Here is a 23,251-nt window from a genome sequence, read left to right as displayed (position 1 = left end):
CGAAAAGGCGGGCTTAGGCGCTCCAGGGGGGTTGCGCAGCGGGCAGGATGTGCGCCTGGGGCCCCAGCTGGGCTGCCTCTAAGCCCACAGGAGGCTCCTGCGACCGCGGTCCCGGGCCAAAGCCCCGCTCTTTCGGAGCCACATCACCCTGAGCAGCGAACGGGATGGTGGGGGCAGGGGGTGAGGGGGCACCGAGACGTCCTCGCTGCTCTACCCACACCCCTCCCCCCACCCCAGGTCCCGCAGGCATGCCAGGCCCTGGCCGGGCCAGACGGGTGCTGGCCGGGGCTGGCGGTGTGCGGGGCTGTGGCGCCCTCCGCTGGCCCCCGAGCTGCCAGCCCTGGTTGGTCGGAGTCCAGTCGGGGGTTTTGCGGCTCAAGTGCAGCTCGCGCCAGCTCGAGAGCTGTGGCCCCAGGCCCGAAGTCAGGTCAGAACGCAAGGGAGGTGCAACGCGGAGCTCTTGGGGCACCTGACAGCCGCCTCGGTCTAAGGCCATAGCACCCTGAACGTGCCCTATCTCCTCTGATCTGGGAAATTGAGTAGGGCCGGGCCTGGTCAGTACTTGCATGGGAGACCGCCTAGTAGTTAGGCGGTTTTGTGATTTTTCTGAATGCCTACTTCACAAAGTTAGTATTGGATGACTGCACACAGGAAAACGATTAATGTTTTCGTACATAATCTTAAGAATCCAGCAGCTGGTCGTTCTTTTTCCTGTCCTAACACAGCTAACTGGAAGTCAGTTGCAGTAAGTTCTACTGACTTAAGACCCTCATCCCTAACGGAAGGTATATAGGAAAACCCATAATATATCTAAATAAACATGAAAGATAGATCGATGAGAAAAAAAAAAAATTCTCAGTGACATCTTAGTTGGTATATGAAACACGATGATTATGAAAGCACAACCCATAATCAAGTCCAGGCCATGGAAGTCTGTGACTTTCACTGAGTGTTGACTTCCCTTTCAGCTGAGGTTGTAAAAAGTGCTTTGTAAAATCCTGAGGTTTGAAACACTTGTAACCTCCTGAGGAGACTGCAATCAGAAGGCTTTCTAGAATATCCTGACGCTGTGGTGAGCTCAAGCAAAACATTCTGCAGAGGTCGGAAGACAGACATGTTGGGAAGTGGGGATGACTTCTACTGCACTTAGGGAGAAAGGGCATGTACAAGTGGAGAAGCAAAACCTCAGTGACGGAATCTTTAAAGACTCCATACATGGAGAAGGAAATGGCAACCCACTCCAGTATTCTTGCCTGGAAAAATCCATGGACAGAGGAGTCTGGCGGGCTGAAGTCCACGGGATTCCATGACTGATCGTGTGTGCACGAGGGTGGAGGGAGACGGGTTGGTAACAAGAAACTGGTAGAACTAATAAATAAAACAACAACAACAAAAAAAAACTAAAGACTCGATAAAAATGACAAGGACTGGTAGGAATAAACCTTCAGAAGTGCCTTCTCAGACCTCCCGTCTGAAGCACAAGCGTAATAAAGACATTGAGTTTTCATGGTCTCACACAAAATTAGACTGGCTTATGACAATCGCCAGAGAGGCTCCTCTAAGGCATCGGGGCTGGGCTTTACTGGAGGATGCACATCGATTGAGTGCCTGGCTATGTGTTATGTAAATATGTCTTACTGGCAGGGCGAAGGCATCTTCTTGAAGAACACAGCAAATAACACTACAAATTCAAGGAACTTGGCTACAATGACAATAGCTGATTTCATGTTGGCTACTGCTTGGCAGAGCTGGGTTCGCCTCTCCCATTAAGTACCTCAGTGGCCAGCTGTGAATGTAGCCATTAGTTTCTCACTTAGAAACCGAACCTAATACTTGCCATGTGCACTAGCGCAAGAACAGTGCAATACCCAACAGGTAAAGGAATATGACAAGTGCCCACCACGTCAAACAAAAGAGGAGGAGATAGGGAATCTATCTGAAAAAGAATTTAGAATAATGATAATAAAAATGATCCAAATCTTGAAAACAAAATGGAGTTACAGATAAATAGCCTGGAGACAAAGATTGAAAAGATGCAAGAAATGCTTAACAAAGACCTAGAAGAAATAGAAGATTGTCAATTAAAAATGAATAATGCAATGAATGAGATCAAAAACACTTTGGATGGAACCAAGAGTAGAATAACGGAGACAGGATAAGTGAGGTAGACAATAGAATGGTGGAAATAAATGAAGCAGAGAGGAAAAAAGAAAAATGATCAAAAGAAATGAGGACAACCTCAGGGACCTCTGGGACAATGTGAAACACCCCAACATTCGAATCATAGGAGTCCCAGAAGAAGAAGACAAAAAGAAAGGCCATGAGAAAATACTCGAGGAGATAATAGCTGAAAACTTCCCTAAAATGGGAAGGAAATAGCCACCCAAGTCCAAGAAACCCAGAGAGTGCCAAACAGGATAAACCCAAGGCGAAACACTCCAAGACACATATTAATCAAATTAACAAAGATCAAACACAAAGAACAAATACTAAAAGCAGCAAGGGAGAAACAACAAATAACACACAAAGGAATTCCCATAAGGATAACAGCTGATCTACCAATAGAAACCTTCCAGGCCAGAAGGGAATGGCAGGACATAATGAAAGTAATGAAAGAAAATAATCTACAACCTAGATTACTGTACCCAGCAAGGATCTCATTCAGATATGAAGGAGAAATCAAAAGCTTTACAGACAAGCAAAAGCTGAGAGAATTCAGCACCACCAAACCAGCTCTTCAACAAATGCTAAAGGACCTTCTCTAGACAGGAAATGCAGAAATGTTGTATAAACATGAACCCAAAACAACAAAGTAAATGGCAACGGGACCACACCTATCAATAATTACCTTAAATGTAAATGGGTTGAATGCCCCAACCAAAAGACAAAGATTGGCTGAATGGATACAAAAACAAGACCCTTATATATGCTGTCTACAAGAGACCCACCTCAAAACCAGAGACACATACAGACTAAAAGTGAAGGGCTGGAAAAAAATATTTCACGCAAATGGAGACCAAAAGAAAGCAGGAGTCACAATACTCATATCAGATAAAATAGACTTTCAAATAAAGGATGTGAAAAGAGACAAAGAAGGACACTACATAATGATCAAAGGATCAATCCAAGAAGAAGATATAACAATTATAAATATATATGCACCCAACATAGGAGCACCGCAATATGTACGGCAAACGCTAATGAGTATGAAAGAGGAAATGAATAGTAACACAATAATAGTGGGAGACTTTAATACCCCACTCACAACTACGGATAGATCAACTAAACAGAAAATCAAAAAGGAAACACAAACCTTAAATGATACAATGGACCAGCTAGACCTAATTGATATCTATAGGACATTTCACCCCCAAACAATCAATTTCACCTTTTTCTCAAGTCCACACGGAACATTCTCCAGAATAGATCACATCCTGGGCCATAAATCTGGTCTTGGAAAATTCAGAAAAATTGAAATCATCCCAGTCATCTTTTCTGACCACAGTGCAGTAAGATTAGATCTCAATTACAGGAAAAAAATTGTTAAAAATTCAAACATATGGAGGCTAAATAACACGCTTCTGAATAACCAAAAAATCATAGAAGAAATCAAAAAAGAAATCAAAATATGTATAGAAATGAATGAAAATGAAAACACAACAACCCAAAACCTATGGGACACTGTAAAAGCAGTGCTAAGGGGAAGGTTCATAGCATTACAGGCTTACATCAAGAAACAAGAAAAAAGCCAAATAAATAGCCTAACTCTACACCTAAAGCAATTAGAGAAGGAAGAAATGAAAAACCCCAGGGTTAGCAGAAGAAAAGAAATCTTAAAAATTAGGGCAGAAATAAATGCAAAAGAAACTAAAGAGACCATAGCAAAAATCAACAAAGCTAAAAGCTGGTTTTTTGAAAAAATAAACAAAATTGACAAACCATTAGCAAGACTCATTAAGAAACAAAGAGAGAAGAACCAAATTAACAAAATAAGAAATGAAAAGGGTGAGATCACAACAGACAACACTGAAATACAAAGGATCATAAGAGACTACTACCAGCAGCTCTATGCCAATAAAATTGACAACTTGGATGAAATGGACAAATTTTAGAAAAGTATAACTTTCCAAAACTGAACCAGGAAGAAATAGAAGATCTTAACAGACCCATCACAAGCAAGGAAATCGAAACTGTAATCAAAAATCTTCCAGGAAACAAAAGCCCAGTACCAGATGGCTTCACAGCTGAATTCTACCAAAAATTTAGAGAAGAGCTAACACCTATCTTACTCAAACTCTTCCAGAAAATTGCAGAAGAAGGTAAACTTCCAAACTCATTCTATGAGGCCACCATCACCCTAATTCCAAAACCACACAAAGATGCCACAAAAAAAGAAAACTACAGGCCAATATCACTGATGAACATAGATGCAAAAATCCTTAGCAAAATTCTAGCAAATAGAATCCAACAACATCTTAAAAAAATCATACACCATGACCAAGTGGGCTTTATCCCAGGAATGCAAGGATTCTTCAATATCTGCAAATCAATCAATGTAATACACCACATTAACAAATTGAAAGATAAAAACCATATGATTATCTCAATAGATGCAGAGAAAGCCTTTGACAAAATTCAACACTCATTTATGATTAAAACTCTCCAGAAAGCAGGAATAGAGGGAACATACCTCAACATAATAAAAGCTATATATGACAAACCCACAGCAAGCATCACCCTCAATGGTGAAAAATTGAAAGCATTTCCCCTGAAATCAGGAACAAGACAAGGGTGCCCACTCTCACCACTATTATTCAACATAGTCTTGGAAGTTTTGGCCACAGCAATCAGAGCAGAAAAAGAAGTAAAAGGAATCCAGATAGGAAAAGAAGAAGTGAAACTCTCGTTGTTTGCAGTTGACATGATCCTCTACATAGAAAACCCTAAATACTCTTCCAGAAAATTACTAGAGCTAACCAATGAATATAGTAAAGTTGCAGGATATAAAATTAACACACAGAAATCCCTTGCATTCCTATATACTAACAATGAAAAAACAGAAAGAGAAATTAAGGAAACAATACCATTCTCCATTGCAACAAAAAGAATAAAATACTTAGGAGTATATCTACCTAAAGAAACAAAAGACCTGTACATAGAAAACTATAAAACACTGATGAAAGAAATCAAAGAGGACACAAACAGATGGAGAAACATACCGTGTTCATGGATTGGAAGAATCAATATTGTCAAAATGGCTATTCTACCCAAAGCAATCTATAGATTCAATGCAATCCCTATCAAACTACCAACGGTATTTTTCACAGAACTAGAACAAATAATTTCACAATTTGTATGGAAATACAGAAAACCACGAATAGCCAAAGTAATCTTGAGAAAGAAGAATGGAACTGGAGGAATCAACCTGTCTGACTTCAGTCTCTACTACAAAGCCACAGTCATCAAGACAGTATGGTACTGGCACAAAGACAGAAATATAGATCAATGGAACAGAATAGAAAGCCTAGAGATAAATCCACGAACCTATGAACACCTTATCTTTGACAAAGGAGGCAAGGATATACAATGGAAAAAAGACAACTGCTTTAACAAGTGGTGCTGGGAAAACTGGTCAACCACCTGTAAAAGAATGAAACTAGAACACTTTCTAACACCACACACAAAAATAAACTCAAAATGGATTAAAGATCTAAATGTAAGACCAGAAACTATAAAACTCCTAGAGGAGAACTTAGGCAAAACACTCTCCGACATGAATCACAGCAGGGTCCTCTATGACCCACCTCCCAGAATATTGGAAATAAAAGCAAAAATAAACAAATGGGACCTAATGAAACTTAAAAGCTTCTGCACTACAAAGGAAACTATAAGTAAGGTGAAAAGACAGCCCTCAGATTGGGAGAAAATAATAGCAAATGAAGAAACAGACAAAGGATTAATCTCAAAAATATACAAGAAACTCCTGAAGCTCAATTCCAGAAAAATAAATGACCCAATCAAAAAATGGGCCAAAGAACTGAACAGACATTTCTCCAAAGAAGACATACAGATGGCTAACAAACACATGAAAAGATGCTCAACATCACTCATTATTAAAGAAATGCAAATCAAAACCACAATGAGGTACCATTACACGCCAGTCAGGATGGCTGCTATCCAAAAGTCTACAAGCAATAAATGCTGGAGTGGGTGTGGAGAAAAGGGAACCCTCTTACACTGTTGGTGGGAATGCAAACTAGTACAGCCACTATGGAAAACAGTGTGGAGATTTCTTAAAAAACTGGAAATAGAACTGCCATTTGACCCAGCAATACCACTTCTGGGCATACACACCACGGAAACCAGATCTGAAAGAGACACGTGCACCCCATTGTTCATCGCAGCACTGTTTATAATAGCCAGGACATGGAAGCAGCCTAGATGCCCATCAGCAGATGAATGGATAAGGAAGCTGTGGTACATATACACCATGGAATATTACTCAGCCATTAAAAAGAATTCATTTGAATCAGTTCTAATGAGATGGATGAAACTGGAGCCCATTATTCAGAGTGAAGTAAGCCAGAAAAATAAAGAACATTACAGCATACTAACACATATATATGGAATTTAGAAAGATGGTAATGATAACCCTATATGCAAAACAGAAAAAGAGACACAGAAGTACAGAACAGACTTTTGGACTCTGTGGGAGAAGGTGAGGGTGGGATGTTTCAAAAGAACAGCATGTATTTTATCTATGGTGAAAGAGATCACTAGCCCAGGTGAGATGCATGAGATGAGTGCTCGGGCCTGGTGCACTGGGAGGACCCAGAGGAGTCGGGTGGAGAGGGAGGTGGGAGGGGGGATCGGGATGGGGAATACGTGTAACTCTATGGCTGATTCGTGTCAATGTATGACAAAACCCACTGAAATGTTGTGAAGTAATTGGCCTCCAACTAATAAAATAAAAAAAAAAAAAAAAAAAACTGAGCTATCCTAAAAATTAAAAAAAAAGCTACCTCTTCTATGCAACACCTGTGTGTCTTCTGTCTGTCTTCTTCCTCGTTGACGCCACTCATCCCTTGGGTATTCCTGGTCCTGCTGGGGCTGGACCTCGGCAATTTTGCTCAATGCTTTGGATCCTAGTGGAAAAACATGCTGTTAATCCTACTTTTGCGAGGATTAAAATCATCGTAAAAACTGGAATTTGTTTAAATATTTTTGGTTTAAATATATCTTGTGTATATAATTACCCAGATTACTGTTGGGTATTAGATTGCTATGTTACAATATGTATGGCATACATGAGTTCCACTGTTATTGATATGATATGTGGTGGAGAGGTATTTGGTGGTGCAAGTGATTTAAATGATGTGTTCACAGTGTTTATATTCCTGTTATGTGGTTAATGGGTCTTGGATTCACGTTTGAAATATGACTCCCTTGTCTTTTGTGATGCATGAGAAGTGCTGAAATTGAAGATGATGCAGGTTAAGTCTAGGGTTGAGGGTGTGAGTAGGGTGGGGGGGAGGGTGTGGGTTAGGTTAAGGGTGTGGATTAGGGTGTGGGTTACATTGTGGCTTAGGGGTTAGAAGTTAGGGGTGTGGGTGAGGGTGAGGGCTGAGGGGTGAAGGTGTCAGGTTAGGGTTGGGATGATGCGTTAGGGTTAGTGTGTCAGGTTAGGGTTAGGGGGTCGGGTTGGTGTTAGGTTCTGGGATAGGGTTACGGTGTTGGTTAGGGTTAGGGTGTCGTGTTGGGGTTAGGGTTAGGGCAAGGGCGAGGGCAATTTCGCCTGGGACCTTATGGAGGGGCCTCACAGTCAAAGGTAAAGGCAAAGTCACATCCACACTTCTGTTCCATCCCCTTTGCTCTATAGTAGAGCTCTAGTAAGCCTAGGCCTGGTAGGAAAACTCTTGGCTCCTGTGGGGACACATCCTGTGTGTGAATCTGCATACCAGACCTAGGGGCCACAGGGCGCCTGTTTTCTTCTGGGAGAGGGGACCCTGAAGCGGTGTTGCCTGGCAACAGCTTGAAAATCCATTAAATTGCACTTTACGTACCTCTGACAAAGCTAGATTTGCTCCACCTTTTCGCCATTTGGAAGCAAACCTTCCATACCCTCTCCCCAAGTAGGCAATGGGCCTACTTTGAGTAGAAAGTCCCCTTGAGGAGCTGAGCCCAGGAAGGCACCCAGTCATGTCAAACACACTCCAGCTGCTTACTTCCTCATGGGCAGTATCACTATCAGCTAGGAATGTCTTTGCAAGGATTGAAAAGGGAAGGGGAGATACATGGCCCTGCCTCTGAAATTTCAGTCCTCTGAGCAGAACTGGAATTCAATTGTATCAGCGAAACTGTGCCTTCCAAAGAGGCTTGCAAACACACCCCGAGTGGCTGCCTCTTCTTCCCTGAAGAAGGCTCCCTTTCCCTGCATCCTGCGGACTCCCTGTCCCAGCCTCCTGGAAAAGCGCTTCTTGGAGTTCCTTCTTGGAGTTCCTTTCTTAGTTGCAGTTATCCCTCAACTTGGGGCCATAGGGAGTAGCCCCACACTCACAGGGGAAGGCAGACCCACCTCCACACATCTCTTCCATCCCCTTTGCTCTGTAGGACAATTCTAGTGAGCCTAGGTCTGTCAGAAAATTCTTGGCTTTGACGGGAACACACCCTGTGTGTGAACCTGCATACCCGACCTAGGGGCCACAGGGCGCCTGTTTTGCTCGAGTGGGCCTTGAAGCAGTACAGCCTAGTGAGAGCTTGAAAATCCATCCAATTGCTCCTTTCTTACCTCTGACACCTAGCTTTGTTCCACCCTTTGGCAGTGTGGAGGGAAGAGGGCCCAACCCCGTCCTCAAGCGGACATGGGGCCTACTTTGAGAGGAAAGGCCCCCTTGAGGAGCTGAGCCCATCAAGGCACCCAGTCATGTCAAATATACTCCCACTGCTTGCTTCTTCATGGGTAGTACCACTATCAGCTTGGAATGTCTTTGCAAGGATCACAAAGGGAAGGGGAGATACACGACCCTGCCTCTGGAACTTCGGTCCTCTGAGCAGACCTGAGTGCTCTAGGGAGCCTAGGACTGTCAGGAAAATTCTTGGCTCCTACGGGGACACACCCCATATGTGAACCTGCATACCGGACCTCGGGGCCACAGTGTGCCTGCTTCTCTCGGTGTGCCTAAAGCGGTGCAGCCTAGCAACAGCTATTGAGCCTAGGTCTGTCTGGAACATTTTGGATCCTGTGGGGAAAACACCCTGTGCACACCCCTAGATACCGGGCCTAGGGGCCAAAATTCTCACATGTCTCCTGGGGAACCCTAACACAGTGTGACCTAGCAACTGCTTGAAAATCCATCCCATTGCTGTTTTCCTCCTTCTGATACAGCTAGCATTGCTCCTTGCTTTGGGATATCTCAAGCAAGGGGCGAGTCCATAACTGCTCTCCTGGGGCCCAATGGATGTGCAAGGTGCCCTCAACCAGGTGACCCCAGCATGCCACCTGGCCCTCTCAGACACACTCCCGCAGCCTTCTTCCTCATGGGGAGCACCTCTCTGACCCAGGAATGTGTTTGCAAGGCTCGGAATGTGCAGGGAGACACATGGCCCTGACTCTGGAATTGAGGTCCTTGGGGCAGGCCTGCAGGTCTGACATCTGAGAAGCAAAACACTTGCTGCAAATAGAGGCCTGAAAACACACTCTGTGTATGACTTTCCTTCCTCCAAGGAAGATAGCTTTCCCAGTCTCCTGCATGCTGAGTGTCACACAGCTGGAATGTGCTTGCGTGGAGGTCATGATTCAGTGGCAATGGCCCCTGAGGCCCTGTGCCCAGGTAGGGCGCCCACACTCACAGGCAAATCAAAGCAACTTCCAAATGAGTCAGCTCTTCACATCTAGTGGCCAAAGTATTGGAGTTTCAGGTTCAATATTAGTCTTTCCAATGTATATTCAGACCTGATTTCCTTTAGGATGGAGTGGTTGGGTCCTCTTATAGTCTAAGCAAACTTCAAGCATCTTCTTCAGCACCACAGTGCAAAAGCATCAAATCTTTGGCTGTCAACTTTCTTTATAGTCCATCTTTCACATCCATACATGACATGGAAAAACCTTAGCCTTGACTAGACGGATCTTTGTTGGCAAAGCAATGTCTCAGCTTTTTAATATGCTGTCTAGTTTGGTTATCACTTTCCTTCCAAGTCGTAAGCATCTTTTAATTTCATGGCTGCAGTCACCATCTGCAATGATTTCCGAGCCCCGAAAAATAAAATCTCCCACTGTTTCCACTGTTTTCTCATCTATTTGCCAAGAAGTGATGAGACTGGATGCAATGATCTTAGTTGTCTGAACGCTGAGCATTAAGCTACCTATTTCACTCTCCTCTTTCTCTTTCATCAAGAGGCTCTTTAGTTCTTCACTTTCTGCCATCAGGGTGGTGTCATCTGCATATCTGAGGTTATTGATATTTCTCCCAGCAATCTTGATTCCAGTTTGTGCTTCATCCAGTGCAGCATTTCTCACGATGCCCTATATATAAGCAGATATAAGTTAAATAAGCAGGGTGCCAATATACAGCCTTGACATATTCCTTTTCCTATTTAGAACCAGTCTGTTGGTCCAGGTCCAGTTCTGTTTCTTCCTGACCTGCATATAGGTCTTTCAAGAGGCAGGTCAGGTGATCTGGTATTCCTATCTCTTTCAGAATTTTCCCCAGTTTATTGTGATACACACAGTCAAAGGCTTTGGCATAGTCAACAAAGCAGAAATAAGTGTTTTTCTGGAACTCTCTTGCTTTTTCAATTATCCAGTGGATTTTGGCAATTTGATCTCTGGTTCCTCTGCCTTTTCTAAATCCATCTTGAACATTTGGAATTTCACGGTTGACATATTGCTGAAGCCTGGCTTGGAGAATTTTGAGTGTTACTTTACTAGCATGTGAGATGAGTCCAGTTGTGTGACAGTTTGAACATTCTTTCATTGCCTTTCTTTGAGACTGGAATGAAAACTGAGCTAACAACCTAGAGGTTTTCAATCGCATATGCTAAAAGAACTGCCTTTGCAGTTTCCAAGGGAAAAAAGTTTCATTTTAACCAATTTTCTCTGAAGTTCAAGGAATATCATGGACATCCTCCATCAAAAAGTCATCTTTCTTTTATGTAATCACAGTTTCATGCCTAAATTATAGACCAACTCATGCTCAAATTGACTCTGATATCAGGGGCAGATCAGCTAGCTGATAAAAAGCTTGGATTGTCCCTCTGGAGGAAAGTGAGACCTTGGTCCCAAGAGAAGAATCTGAGGGCTTAAGGGAATTTGCAGGAGTGGGGAAATCTTGGTCCATCCTACATGTACCGTACTTAAATAATGCTTATTTATTTTACGGAAGTAAAAAAAAAAAAAAAAAAAAAAAGATGATAAAAACAAATATAAATCACTGAAAGGTAAATAAATTCATCATCTGTGATTGAAAGCTGCATTCTAAGAAAGCTGTGTTCTCTTAACCTAGAGAGTAGACTAAATTCCAGTCTGGTACCAGCTTACCAGATAACAAACAAAAAGCGTTGTTTATGGGTAAGCTCAGGAAAGTCTTTTCCATGTATCTTGAGGTAGCAGTATTTTTGCAAAGGCATCAGTGTGAAACCATGGAAGGCATGTTTAAAACCTGATTAGATAAAAATTGACAAAATAAAAATTGACAAAATTGACAAAATAAAAATTGACCAAAAAAGTGACAAAATAGTCACTGCTGTGACTTGAAACACTTTAATATGATAACTAGAATTATAACTGACAGCATTTTACCAGGACATATCAGATTTTCATGGATGTCACATAGTTTCTAGGATACCTACATTAGTAACTGAAGGAGTCTTTGGGCTTAGAAAAGAAAACAACAGTCTTAAAGGCCCTTGCTTGTATCATTTAACATTGGAGAAAACAAAATCGAACTTTAGGTCCCACCCTGAGGCTCCAGGCCGGTTATATCTATCTATTTTCCCATGCAGCGTAGTGCCTGCTGGAAGTCCAAGGGATTTATCCTGCCTGGTAATTTCACCAGCTGGGACTCCACAACCCTTAGTCTGGCCGGCTGACCCAGCTCTGCTTCCAGCACTTTGCAGGCCAGCAGGCCCTTGACCACCTGCTGGGACAGGAAAGGGAAGGGTCCACGAATTGCATCCTAGAAACTTAGTAGAGTGCATGTATTTAAAAACCTGGTGGCCACCCAGGCAGGAGAGAAGGGAGGAGGGCACCTTGCTGCCCTTTCATGGGGGAATCTGTGGCTGTCCTGCTGAGAGGGGGCCTTTCCATGGGGACCCTGTGTAATAAGTTTGGTGTTTTGGAACTGAATAATTAGAACGTGTAAAATTTTTAATTTATGTGGTGCTTTAATTAAAAAAAAAAAAAAAAACAAGCAGCTCCAAGTTTTCTGCAAATTGAGGCCTCAAACTTGAAGGCCTATTTTCCTTCCACTGTGGCATTCTATGAAGAAATGTGCGTTTTTTAAAGAAAAGGGTCAGAAAAGTGAGGGAAACAGAAAAGCCAGAGGTGCCCCAGGAGTTTGGTGAAGGTCTTAGGAGGTCACTTGTAAATGCTGCTGGCCATCGGGAGGCAGTCTCTTGTGACCAATGGGCACAGAGCTCTGCAGGCTTGTCCTTTGCATGGATGTGCTTGTTTGTGGAAATCCAGCTCAGAGCCATCTCCTGATGTGTAAGAATTTCCCAGACTAGACCCCTAGGCAAATCCCACAGGGCCAGGGACTCCTTTCTTCATTGTATTTGTCTGTTTGACTGAAAGCCAGAAATGGCATATTTTTCTTTCAATCTGGTCTATCATCCAGGCCTTGGAGTAATATTTCCCCTCCCCCTCAATAGGCTTGGGTTCCGGTGATGAATTATAGTCAGTTGTCCATGATTTCGCAGATGAGGAAACTGAGAGTCGGAGAGGGTGGAGGACTGTCCAAGGGAGAATGGGATATCCTTCCAGGAACACTGGCTCCTGGGTTTTTAATGAGCTTCCTACCCAGCATTGTCATTAAGTGGCAAGGGTTGACATTGAGAATAAACTATTGGTGGAAATGAAAAAGGCTTTTTGAAAGAATGTGCCTACCAGCTGTGCATCTTATGGAGTATTTTCATTGTACTTCCCAGCCCTTGGAAAGTGCTGGGCACAGGGCAGATGCTTCATCATTTTTATTGAATAAGTTCAATGTCACACAATTGTATCTGTAGTGTCAGCAACACTATGAGGTATATTAGAACAGTGATGGTCCCAGTTGGTACCCACAAGGATATTTTTAAAAAATGAAACAAATCTCTCTGATCATCACCAAGGCTATCAGAGGTCTATTGCAGACTCCACACAAGGGAGGGTCTACCTCTTGGGACACCCCCACTTCAGCATCTCCCTAAACCAGCAATCTAGGACAGCTGAGTACACTTGAAGTTCCTTCCTTGACCTTGGGAGTTTTTTTGGAAGACAATTTTTTGACAGACAGGGGTGGGGCAAGGTTTTGGGATGTTTCAAGTGCAGTCCATTTATTGTGCACTCTATTTCTGTTTCTGTTCCCTGGAGGCTCAGTTGGTAAAGAGTCTGCCTGCAATGAGGGAGACCCGGGTTTAATCCCTGGGTCAGGGAAATCCCCTGGAGAAGGAAATGACAGCCCACTCCAGTATTCTTGCCTGAAGAATTCAATGGACTGAGGAGCCTGGTGGGCTACCAAGGGCTGGACATGGCTGAGTGATCAAACTCTTACTTCTATTATTATTTCACCAGCTCCACCTCAGATCATCAGGCATTAGATCCTAGAGGTTGGGGGCCCCTGCTTTAGTTCCCTCTTTCATCTTCTACACAGCTCCAGCATGCTTCCTCCTCCTCTTCCACCTGCAGAACTACCTGCTGGGCTTCTCTGAGTGTGATTAAGAGTTTCCTTCCCTCACTGTCTTTCCTCTGAGTCCCTTTTCCTAAATGGGTTTCCATGATCTCCTTTAGGCACTTTTTCCCCAGGTGGTGCTAGTGGTAAAGAACCTACCTGCCAATGCAGGAATCCTATCCCTGGGTTGGGAAGATCCCCTGGAGGAGGGCACCCAACCCACTCCAGTATTCTTGCCTGGAAAATTCCCATGGACAGAGGAGCCTGGTGGGCTCTGACAGTCAGACGTGATTGAAGCGACTTAGCACATCATACCATAGGACCTTTGAACTGCAGACTCATGTGACTGTTTGGATTCTTTGGAGTCCCTTGTTATTCCACGTGTATGTTAGGGTCAGCTTGTATATTGCTTCCTAAAGGCCTGGAGAGGGTAATAGGCAGGAAGGCCAGGGGTCTCCAGACAGAGGGAATAGGCTGCAAGTGTCAGACGTTTTTTCATCTCTCAAGCAGCTGGAGGAACGAAACGAGTGCTACATTTTTTCCCCTTCTCAATACAAATTTAAGAGGTTTCTCTTAAAATTTTGTGTTGCTATGACGACTCCTGGCTCCACCTGAACTTAACTTTTCTCAAACCTTCAGCTAAGCAATGCATTTTGTCTTAAGGAAAGGTTTGTCTTAAGCTATGTTAATATACTACGTATTTCTGCTAGGCTCTGTCTTCAGGTCGGTTCCCCCTAAAGGCTCAGAACCGACTTGACAAACCAATATGTTTTACTCATACCTGTTCTCCTAATCTATGTTAATGAAATGATATATTTGCTTGGAAATCTGCCTTTCTTCAAAATTCATGTCAATCATTCTATGGCCCGGGATGACTCACCTGCTGCCAATATTATCTCAATGCATGTTGTGGGTGAGGGGCCTGGTGTCATTCTCTGAGACATTGCCTTTCTTTCATTAGCAGACTGCTAGTGGCTGTATAACATCTGCCTAAAGACTAGCAGGGGGTACTCTTACTGCCCCCGTCTGATGTCTATGTCAGCAGCTTTCTCTCTCTCTTTTATACTTTAATAAAACTTTATGACACAAAAGCTCTGAGCGATCAAGCTTTGTCAACTGGCCCTGGATTGAATTCTTCTCCTCTGGAGGCCAAAAATCCTGGCGCCTTTTGTGGTTCAGCAATGACCATTCAGTCTTTTGTAATTCATATTGAATCTTCATTTCAGATTGAAGATGCATTCCATGGTATTGCCATCTTAAGTCTTTCCATCGCTATGGAATATCTGTGCATGTATTCAGGATATTTTTCAGCAATCGTGTATAATTTCCAATGTGCCAGTCTTGTCATCCTCATTACACCCATGGCAAAATATTTTATTAATGTTGACACTATCAAAAGGAAATTGTTTTTTTAAATTCCTTTTCAGATTATTATTTGCTAGTGTATACAGATAAAACTGTGTAATCATTCATTTTTATCAGCTTGGACAGCTTGATAGTTGTCTTTACTTTCTTTACTTCCTCATACTTTAAGATTATCCTAGCTTATATATTTACTGTCTCGCCCCTAGTCTCAATCGTTTATTCAAAGAATTTCTGTCCTTTTTTTTAAACACTGAATTATTTTTGACAATGCTGGGTCTTTGTAGCTAGATGCCTAGTTGTAGTGAGCAGAGGCTACCCTCTAGTTGACTTGCCATGGCTTCTCATTGCAGCGCTTTCTCTGGTTGCAGAACTTGGGCTCTGGAGCATGCAAGTACTTCAATAGTTGTACGGGGGCTTAGTTGCCCCTGGGCATGTGGAATCCTCTAGGACCAGGGGTTGAACCAGTGTTCCCTGCATTGGTAGGCAGATCCTTTACCACTGGGCCACCAGGGACATTTCCTGTTCTTTTTCATTATAGAGTGATATTTAAAACATACATGTAGGAGCTAAATATGCTCAGCTGACAATATTTGGAAATATACATGTATTCCAGCTTATATATTCAGTTGAAGGTAATTTGTGATGATGTCTCCATGAATCTTGTAACCTTTCCTTTTGTTTATCCATAACTTACCATTCCAATGGTAAGATACCTGGCTTCCACCACTTGTCATGTATGGAATTCAGTGCTTGTCCCATGTGGTTACTGAAACAACTGTCAGACTGTCTTCCAAAGGGGGCTGTGCATGCATCCCACCAGTATCTTGAGTATGTTTCTGTAGGAGAGTTTACTATCAGTATACCCTCCGTGGCCAGGTGTCTATTTCAATCTTTACCAGTTATGAATGGGCTTGTTTGCTCTAGTGTTCTTGGACAATTTGAGGACTCCTGTCTAGTTATGAGGGACACAGGAATCTCCTTGAGGCTTGGCAGGGCAATCAGCACACTTCTCGAGGTGAGGAGGGAGACCCAGGGTCCCTTTCCAGTTGCCATAGGGATATTGGGATTCCTACCAATTTTCAAGAGGAGTCAGGCATCATCACCTTTTGAATCATTGAATTCTGCATGCCTCTCGAGGTGTCAACGGGATGTGAGGCCTCCTGTCGATAAGAGGCGGGGACCTAGGACTTTCTCTATGCTCTCCATAGGGGATTCACACATCCCTTCATCCTGTGAGATGAAAGATGAGCCTGCATTCAAGCCACTGTAGGGAAATCAGACCTTCTTTCGAGTCAGGGCGTCTCAGGGGCAATTCCACTTGAGGCAGCAAACTCAGGGTCCCTCCCACATACTTACTGCTGAGAGACACCTCCTCTGGTTGTGCTTGTGGAATGGTGGCATACCTCTTGAGTGGAAGCCAGGGAATCAGCTCTCATTTCAAGATGATTTGGGGTACATGGAGCTTTCCTCGAGTTGCTGTGCTGAACTTGGTGTTCTTCTAGACTTGGGACAGTGTTCTCGGGGAATCTCTGCAGTTGCCTAAAGGAAGCCAACCCACTTGTCGTGTTTGATGCGGAACACGGGATGGCTCTGAAGCCAATGCAGTGGAATAGGGACTCATCTCGAGTTGATTTGGGATACACGAAGCTATTTCCCATTGCTGCAGTGACATCAGGGTCCCTCTGGACTTGAGACAGTGTTCTTGGGGACTCTCTGGAATTCCATCAAGCAAGTAATGGCTCCTTACGTATTTGATGGGGAACACGGAATTGCTCTGCATGCAATGCAGGGGAATCAAGCCTCATCTCGCGGCGAGAAGGCAGTCTCATGGTTTCTCTCGAGTTGCGGCGCGAACCTGGGGTATATTCTCCAGGTACGGCGGGGATGGCCCTTCAAAACTCATGTTTGTTCAGCGATGTCAGGACTCCTGTCTAGTTACGAGGGACACCTCAGGAATCTCTTCGAGGCTTGGCAGGGCAATAGGGACGCTTCTCAATGTGAGGCGGGAGACCCAGGGTTCCTTTCCAGTTGCCACAGTGAGACTGGGATTCCTATCAATTTTCAAGAGGAGTCAGGCGTCATCACCTTTTGAAACATTGAATTCCGCCTACCTCCATGTCAAAGGGATGTGAGACCTCCTGGCGTGATGAGGCCAGGACTTAAGGCTTTCTCTAGGGTCTCAGTATTGGATTCAGACATCCCTTCATCTTGTGCAATGAAAGACGAACCTGCATTCAAGCCACTGCAGGGAAATCCGGCCTTCTTTCTTGTCAGGGCATTCGGACTCCATTCCACTTGAGGCAGCAAACTCAGGGTCCCTCCCCCATATCTATTGATGAGAGAAGCCTCCTCTTGGGGTGCTTGTGGAAAGTTGGCATACCTCTTAAGTTGAATCCTGGGAATCTGCTCTCATCTCGAGATGATTTGGGGTACATAGAGCTTTCCTCAAGTTGCTGTGCTGAACCTGGTGTTCCTCGAGACATGGGACGGTGTTTTCGGGGAGTCTCTGGAGTTGCCTAAAGAAAGTGAAGCAACTTGTCTTGCTTGATGGGGAAAGCTGAATTTCTCTGGAGCTAATGTGGCAGAATCGGGCCTCATCTCCAGTTGATTTGGTGTACACGGAATTATTTCACGTTGCTGCGGTGACCTCAGGGTCCCTCTAGGCTTGTGAGTGTGTTCTTGGGGACTCTCTGGAGTTCCATCAAGCAAGTCAAGGCTCCTACGCATTTCATGGGGAAAACGGAATTGCTTTGCATGCAATGCAGAGGAATCTGGCCTCATATTGTGGCGAGGGGATGTCTCATGCTTTTTCGCGAGTTGCGCTGGGAACCTGGAGTATATTCTCGAGTTACAGCGGGGATGGCCCTTCAAAAGTCGTGTTTGTTCAGCGATGTCAGGACTCCTGTCTAGTTATGAGGGACACCTCAGGAATCTCTTCGAGGGTTGACACATCAATAGGGACGCTGCTAGAGGTGAGGCGGGAGACCCAGGGTCCCTTTCCAGTTGCCACAGGGATACTGGGATCCCTATCACTTTTCAAGAGGAGTCAGGCATCGTCACCTCTTGAAGCAATGAACTCTTGGTGCCTCTCTAGGTGTCAAAGGCATGTGAGGCCTCCTGTCGAGAGGAGGAGGGGAACTAGGGCTTTCTCTAGGGTCTCCACAAGGGATTCAGACATCCCATTGTCTGGTGAGATGAAAGACAAGCCTCCATTCAAGCCACTGCAGGGAAATCAGGCCTTGTTTTGAGTCAGGGCATCTCGGTGTCCATTCCATTTGACGCAGCAAACTCAGGGTCCAACTCACATACCTATTGCTGAGAGAAGCCTCCTCTAGAGGTGCTTGTGGAAAGTTGGCATACCACTTGAGTCAAAGCCAGGGAATCAGCTCTAATCTCGAGATGATTTGGGGTACATGGGGCTTTCTTCGAGGTGCTGTGTTGCAACTGGTGTTCCTCCAGACTTGGGACGGTGTTCTCGGGGAATCTCTGGAGTTGCCTAAAGGAAGTAAAGCCACTACTCCTGTTTGATGGGGAACACGGGATGTCTCTGGAGCAAATGCAGGGGAATTGGGCCTCGGCTCGAGTTGATTTGCAGTATGGAGCTATTTCGCATTGCTGCGGTGACACAAGGGTCCCTCTAGACTTGTGACAGTGTTCTTGGGGACTCTCTGGAATGCCATCAAGCAAGTCAAGATTCCTTACGTGTTTGATGGGAAACACGGAATTGCTCTGCAATGCAGAGCAATCAGGCCTCATCTTGCGGCCAGGGGGAAGTCTCATGGTTTATCTCAAGTTGCGGTGGGAACGTGGGGCATATTCTCGAGTTAAGGTGGGGATAGACTTTCAAAACTCCTGTTTGTTAAGCGACATCAGGACTCCTGTCTAGTTATGAGAGACACCTCAGGAATCTCTTTGAGGCTTGGCAGGGCAATAGGGACGCTTCTTGAAGTGAGGCGGGAGACCCTGGGTCCAATTCCAGTTGCCACAGTGATATTGGGATCCCTATCACATTTCAAGAGGAGTCAGGCATCGTCACCTTCTAAGCATTTAACTCCGCGTGCCTCTCGAGGTGTCAAAGGGATGTGAGGCCTCCTGTCGAGATGAGGCGGGGACATAGGGTTTCCTCTAGGTCCTCCACAGGGGATTCAGACATCCCTTCATCTTGTGAGATGAAAGACAAGCCTACATTAAAGCCACTGCAGGGAAATCTGGCCTTCTTTTGAGTCAGTTCATCTTGGTGTTCATTCCACTTCAGGAAGCAAACTCAGGGTCCAACTCACATACATATTGCTGAGAGAAGCCTCCTCTTGAGGTGCTTGCAGAAAGTTGGCATACCTCTTGAGTCGAAGCAGGGAAATCAGCTCTAAATCTCAAGACGATTTGGGGTACATGGGGCTTTCCTCGAGTTGCTGTGTTGCACCTGGTGTTCCTCTACACTTGGGAAAGTGTTCTCGGGGAATCTCTGGAGTTGCTTAATGAAGTCATGCCACTTGTGTTTGATGGGGAACGCAGAATGACTCTGGAGCCAATGCAGGGGAATGGGGCAGCATCTCGAGTTGATTTGGGGTAGACGGATCTATTTCCCGTTTCTGCACTAACCTCACGGTCACTCTAGACTTGTTACAGTGTTCTTGGGTACTCTCTGGTGTCCCATCAAGCAAGTCAAGGCTCCTTACATGTTTGATGGGGAACACAGAATTGCTCTGCACGCAATGCAGAGGAACTGGGGCTCATCTCGTGGCCAGGGAGAAGTATCATGGTTTTTCTCGAGTTGCGGTGGGATCCTGGGGTATATTCTCGAGTTACGGTGGGGATGGCCCTTCAAAACTCGGATGTGTTCAGCTATGTCAGCACTCCTGTCTAGTTAAGAGGGACACCTCGGGAATCTCTTCGAGGCTTGGCAGGCAATAGGGACGCTTTTGGAGATGAGGCGGGAGACCCAAAATCCCTTTCCACTTGTGACATGGATATTGGGATTCCTATCACTTTTCAAGAGGAGTCAGGCATCGTCACCTCTTGAAGCAATGAACTCTTGGTGCCTCTCTAGGTATCAAAGTCATGTGAGGCCTCCTGTCGAGATGAGATGGGGAACTAGGGCTTTCTCTAGGGTCTCCACAGGGGATTCAGACATCCTTTCATCTGGTGAGATGAAAGACGAGCCTGCATTAAAGCCACTGCAGAGAAATCGGGCCTTCTTTTGAGTCAGGGCATCTCGGGGCCCATTCCACTTCAGGCAGCAAACTCAGGGTCCAACTTACATACCTATTGCTGAGAGAAGCCTCCTCTAGAGGTGCTTGTGGAAAGTTGGCATACCTCTTGAGTTGAAGTCAGGAAATCAACTCTAATCTCGAGACGATTTGGGGTACATGGCGCTTTCCTCGAGTTGCTGTGTTACGCTTGGTGTTCCTCTAGACTTATGACAGTGTTCTCGGGGATTCCCTGGAGTTGCCTAAAGGAAGTCAAGCGCCTTGTCGTGTTTGATGGGGAAAGTGGGATGGCTCTGGAGCCAATGAAGGGGAATCGGGCCTCATCTCGAGTTGAAATGAGTGAATCACGTGTGCATCAAGTGTGAATCACGTGTCCATCATGTGTGTGTCACGTGTGTGTCACATGTGCATCACGTGTGCGTGACATGTCCATCACGTGTGAGTCACGTGTTCATCAGGTGTGTGTCACGTGTCCATGATGGGTGAATCACGTGTTCATCACATGTGCGTCACTTGTGTGTCACGTGTGCATCACGTGTGTGCACGTGGGAATCACGTGTGCGTCACGGGTGCGTCATGTGTGCATCACGTGTCCATCACGTGTGCGTCACTGGTGCATCACGTGTCCATCACGTGTGCGTTACGTGTGCGTCACGAGTTCATCATGTGTGCGACATGTGTTCGTCACGTGTTCATCACGTGTGCATCACGTGTGCATCAAGTTTGCGTCACGTGTGAATCACGTGTTCGTCACGTGTGTGTCACGTGTTCATCACGTGTCCATCATGTGTACATCACGTGTGAGTTACATGTGCGTCTCGTGTGCATCACATGTTCGTCATGTGTGCGTCACGTGTTCGTCACGTGTGTGTCACGTCTGCATCACGTATTCATCACATATGTGTTACGTGTGCATCACATGTGCATCACATGTGCGACACGTGTGCGTCACGTGTTCGTCACGTGCGCATCACGTGTGCATCAAGTTTGCGTCATGTGTGAATCATGTGTTCATCACGTGTGTGTCACGTGTTGATCATGTGTCCATCATGTGTGCATCACATGTGCGTCACGTGTGCATCTCGTGTGCATCACGTGTTCATCATGTGTGAGTCACATGTGTATCACGCGTGAATCACGTGTGCATCACGTGTGCATCACGTGTGCATCACGTGTTCATGACGTGTTCATCACATGTGCCTCACGTGTTGTTCACTTGTTCACAACGTCTGTGTGACGTGTGCATCATGTTTTCATCACGTGTGCATCACGTGTTCATCATGTGTGAGGCACGTGTTCATCACATGTGAGTCACGTGTTCTTCACGTGTGAATCATATGTCCATCACATGTGCATCACTTGTGCAACACGTGTTCGTCACGTGTGCGCCACGTGTGCGTCACCTGTGAATCACTTGTTCATCACGTATTCATCACGTGTGTGTTATGTGTGCATCACGTGTTCATCACATGTGTATCACGTGTGAATCACGTGTGCATGACCTGTTCATTACATGTGCATCACGTGTGAATCACGTGTTCATCACGTGTGCCTCACTTGTGCACCACATGTTCATCACATGAGCATCACGTGTGCATCACGTGTTCATCACGTGGGCATCACGTGTGCACCTCATGTGCACCTTGTGTGCATCACGTGTGAATCAGGAAAAGAACTGAATGGGATAGACTAGAGATCTCTTCAAGAAAATTAGAGATACCAAGGGAACACTTCATGCAAAACTGGGTTTGATAAAAGATAGAAATTCTATGGACCTAGCAGAAGCATAAGCTATTAAGAAGATGTGGCAAGAATACACAGAAGTACTGTAGAAAATATCTTCATGACCCAGATAATCACAACGGTGTGATCACTCACCTAGAGCGAGACATCCTGGAGTGTGAAGTCAAGTGGCAATTAGAAAGCATCGTAAGAACAAAGCTAGTGGAGTTGATGGAATTCCAGTTGAAGTATTTCAAATACTGAAAGATGATGCTGTGAAAGTGCTGCACTCATAATGCCTGCAAATTTGGAAATCTCAGCAGTGGCCACAGGACTGGAAAAGGTCAGTTTTCATTCCAAATAGAAAGAAAGGTAATCCCAAAGAATGCTCAAAATACCACACAATTATGCTCATCTCACACGCTAGTAAAGTAATGCTCAAAATTCTCCAAGCCAGGCTTCAGCAATACGTGAACTGTGAACTTCCAGATGTTCAAGCTGGCTTTAGAAAAGACAGAGGAACCAGAGATCAAACTGCCAACATCTGTTGGATCATTGAAAAAGCAAGAGAGTCCCAGAAAAAAAAATCTATTTCTGATTTATTGACTACACCAAAGCCTTTGACTGTGTGGATCACAATTAACTGTGGAAAATTCTGAAAGAGATGGGACTACCAGACCACCTGACCTGCCTCTTGAGAAACCTGTATGCAGGTCAGGAAGCAACAGTTAGAACTGGACATGGAACAACAGACTGGTTCCAAATAGCAAAAGGAGTACGTCAAGACTGTACATTGTCACCCTGCTTATTTAACTTATATGCCGAGTACATCATGAGAAATGCTGGGCTGGAAGAAGCACAAGCTGGAATTAAGATTGCCAAGAGAAATATCAATAATCTCAGACATGCAGATGACACCACCCTTATGGCAGAAAGTGAAGAAGAACTAAAAAGCCTCTTGATGAAAGTGAAAGAGGAGAGTGAAAAAGTTGGCTTACAGCTCAACATTCAGAAAACTAACATCATGGCAACAGGTCCCATCACTCCATGGGAAATCAATGGGGAAACAGTGGAAGCAGTGTAAGATTTTAT

This window comes from Muntiacus reevesi, chromosome 1 (assembly GCF_963930625.1).
Source record: "Muntiacus reevesi chromosome 1, mMunRee1.1, whole genome shotgun sequence".
In the NCBI taxonomy this organism is placed as follows: Eukaryota; Metazoa; Chordata; class Mammalia; order Artiodactyla; family Cervidae; genus Muntiacus; species Muntiacus reevesi.
Note: the sequence above shows the minus strand (reverse complement) of the source record.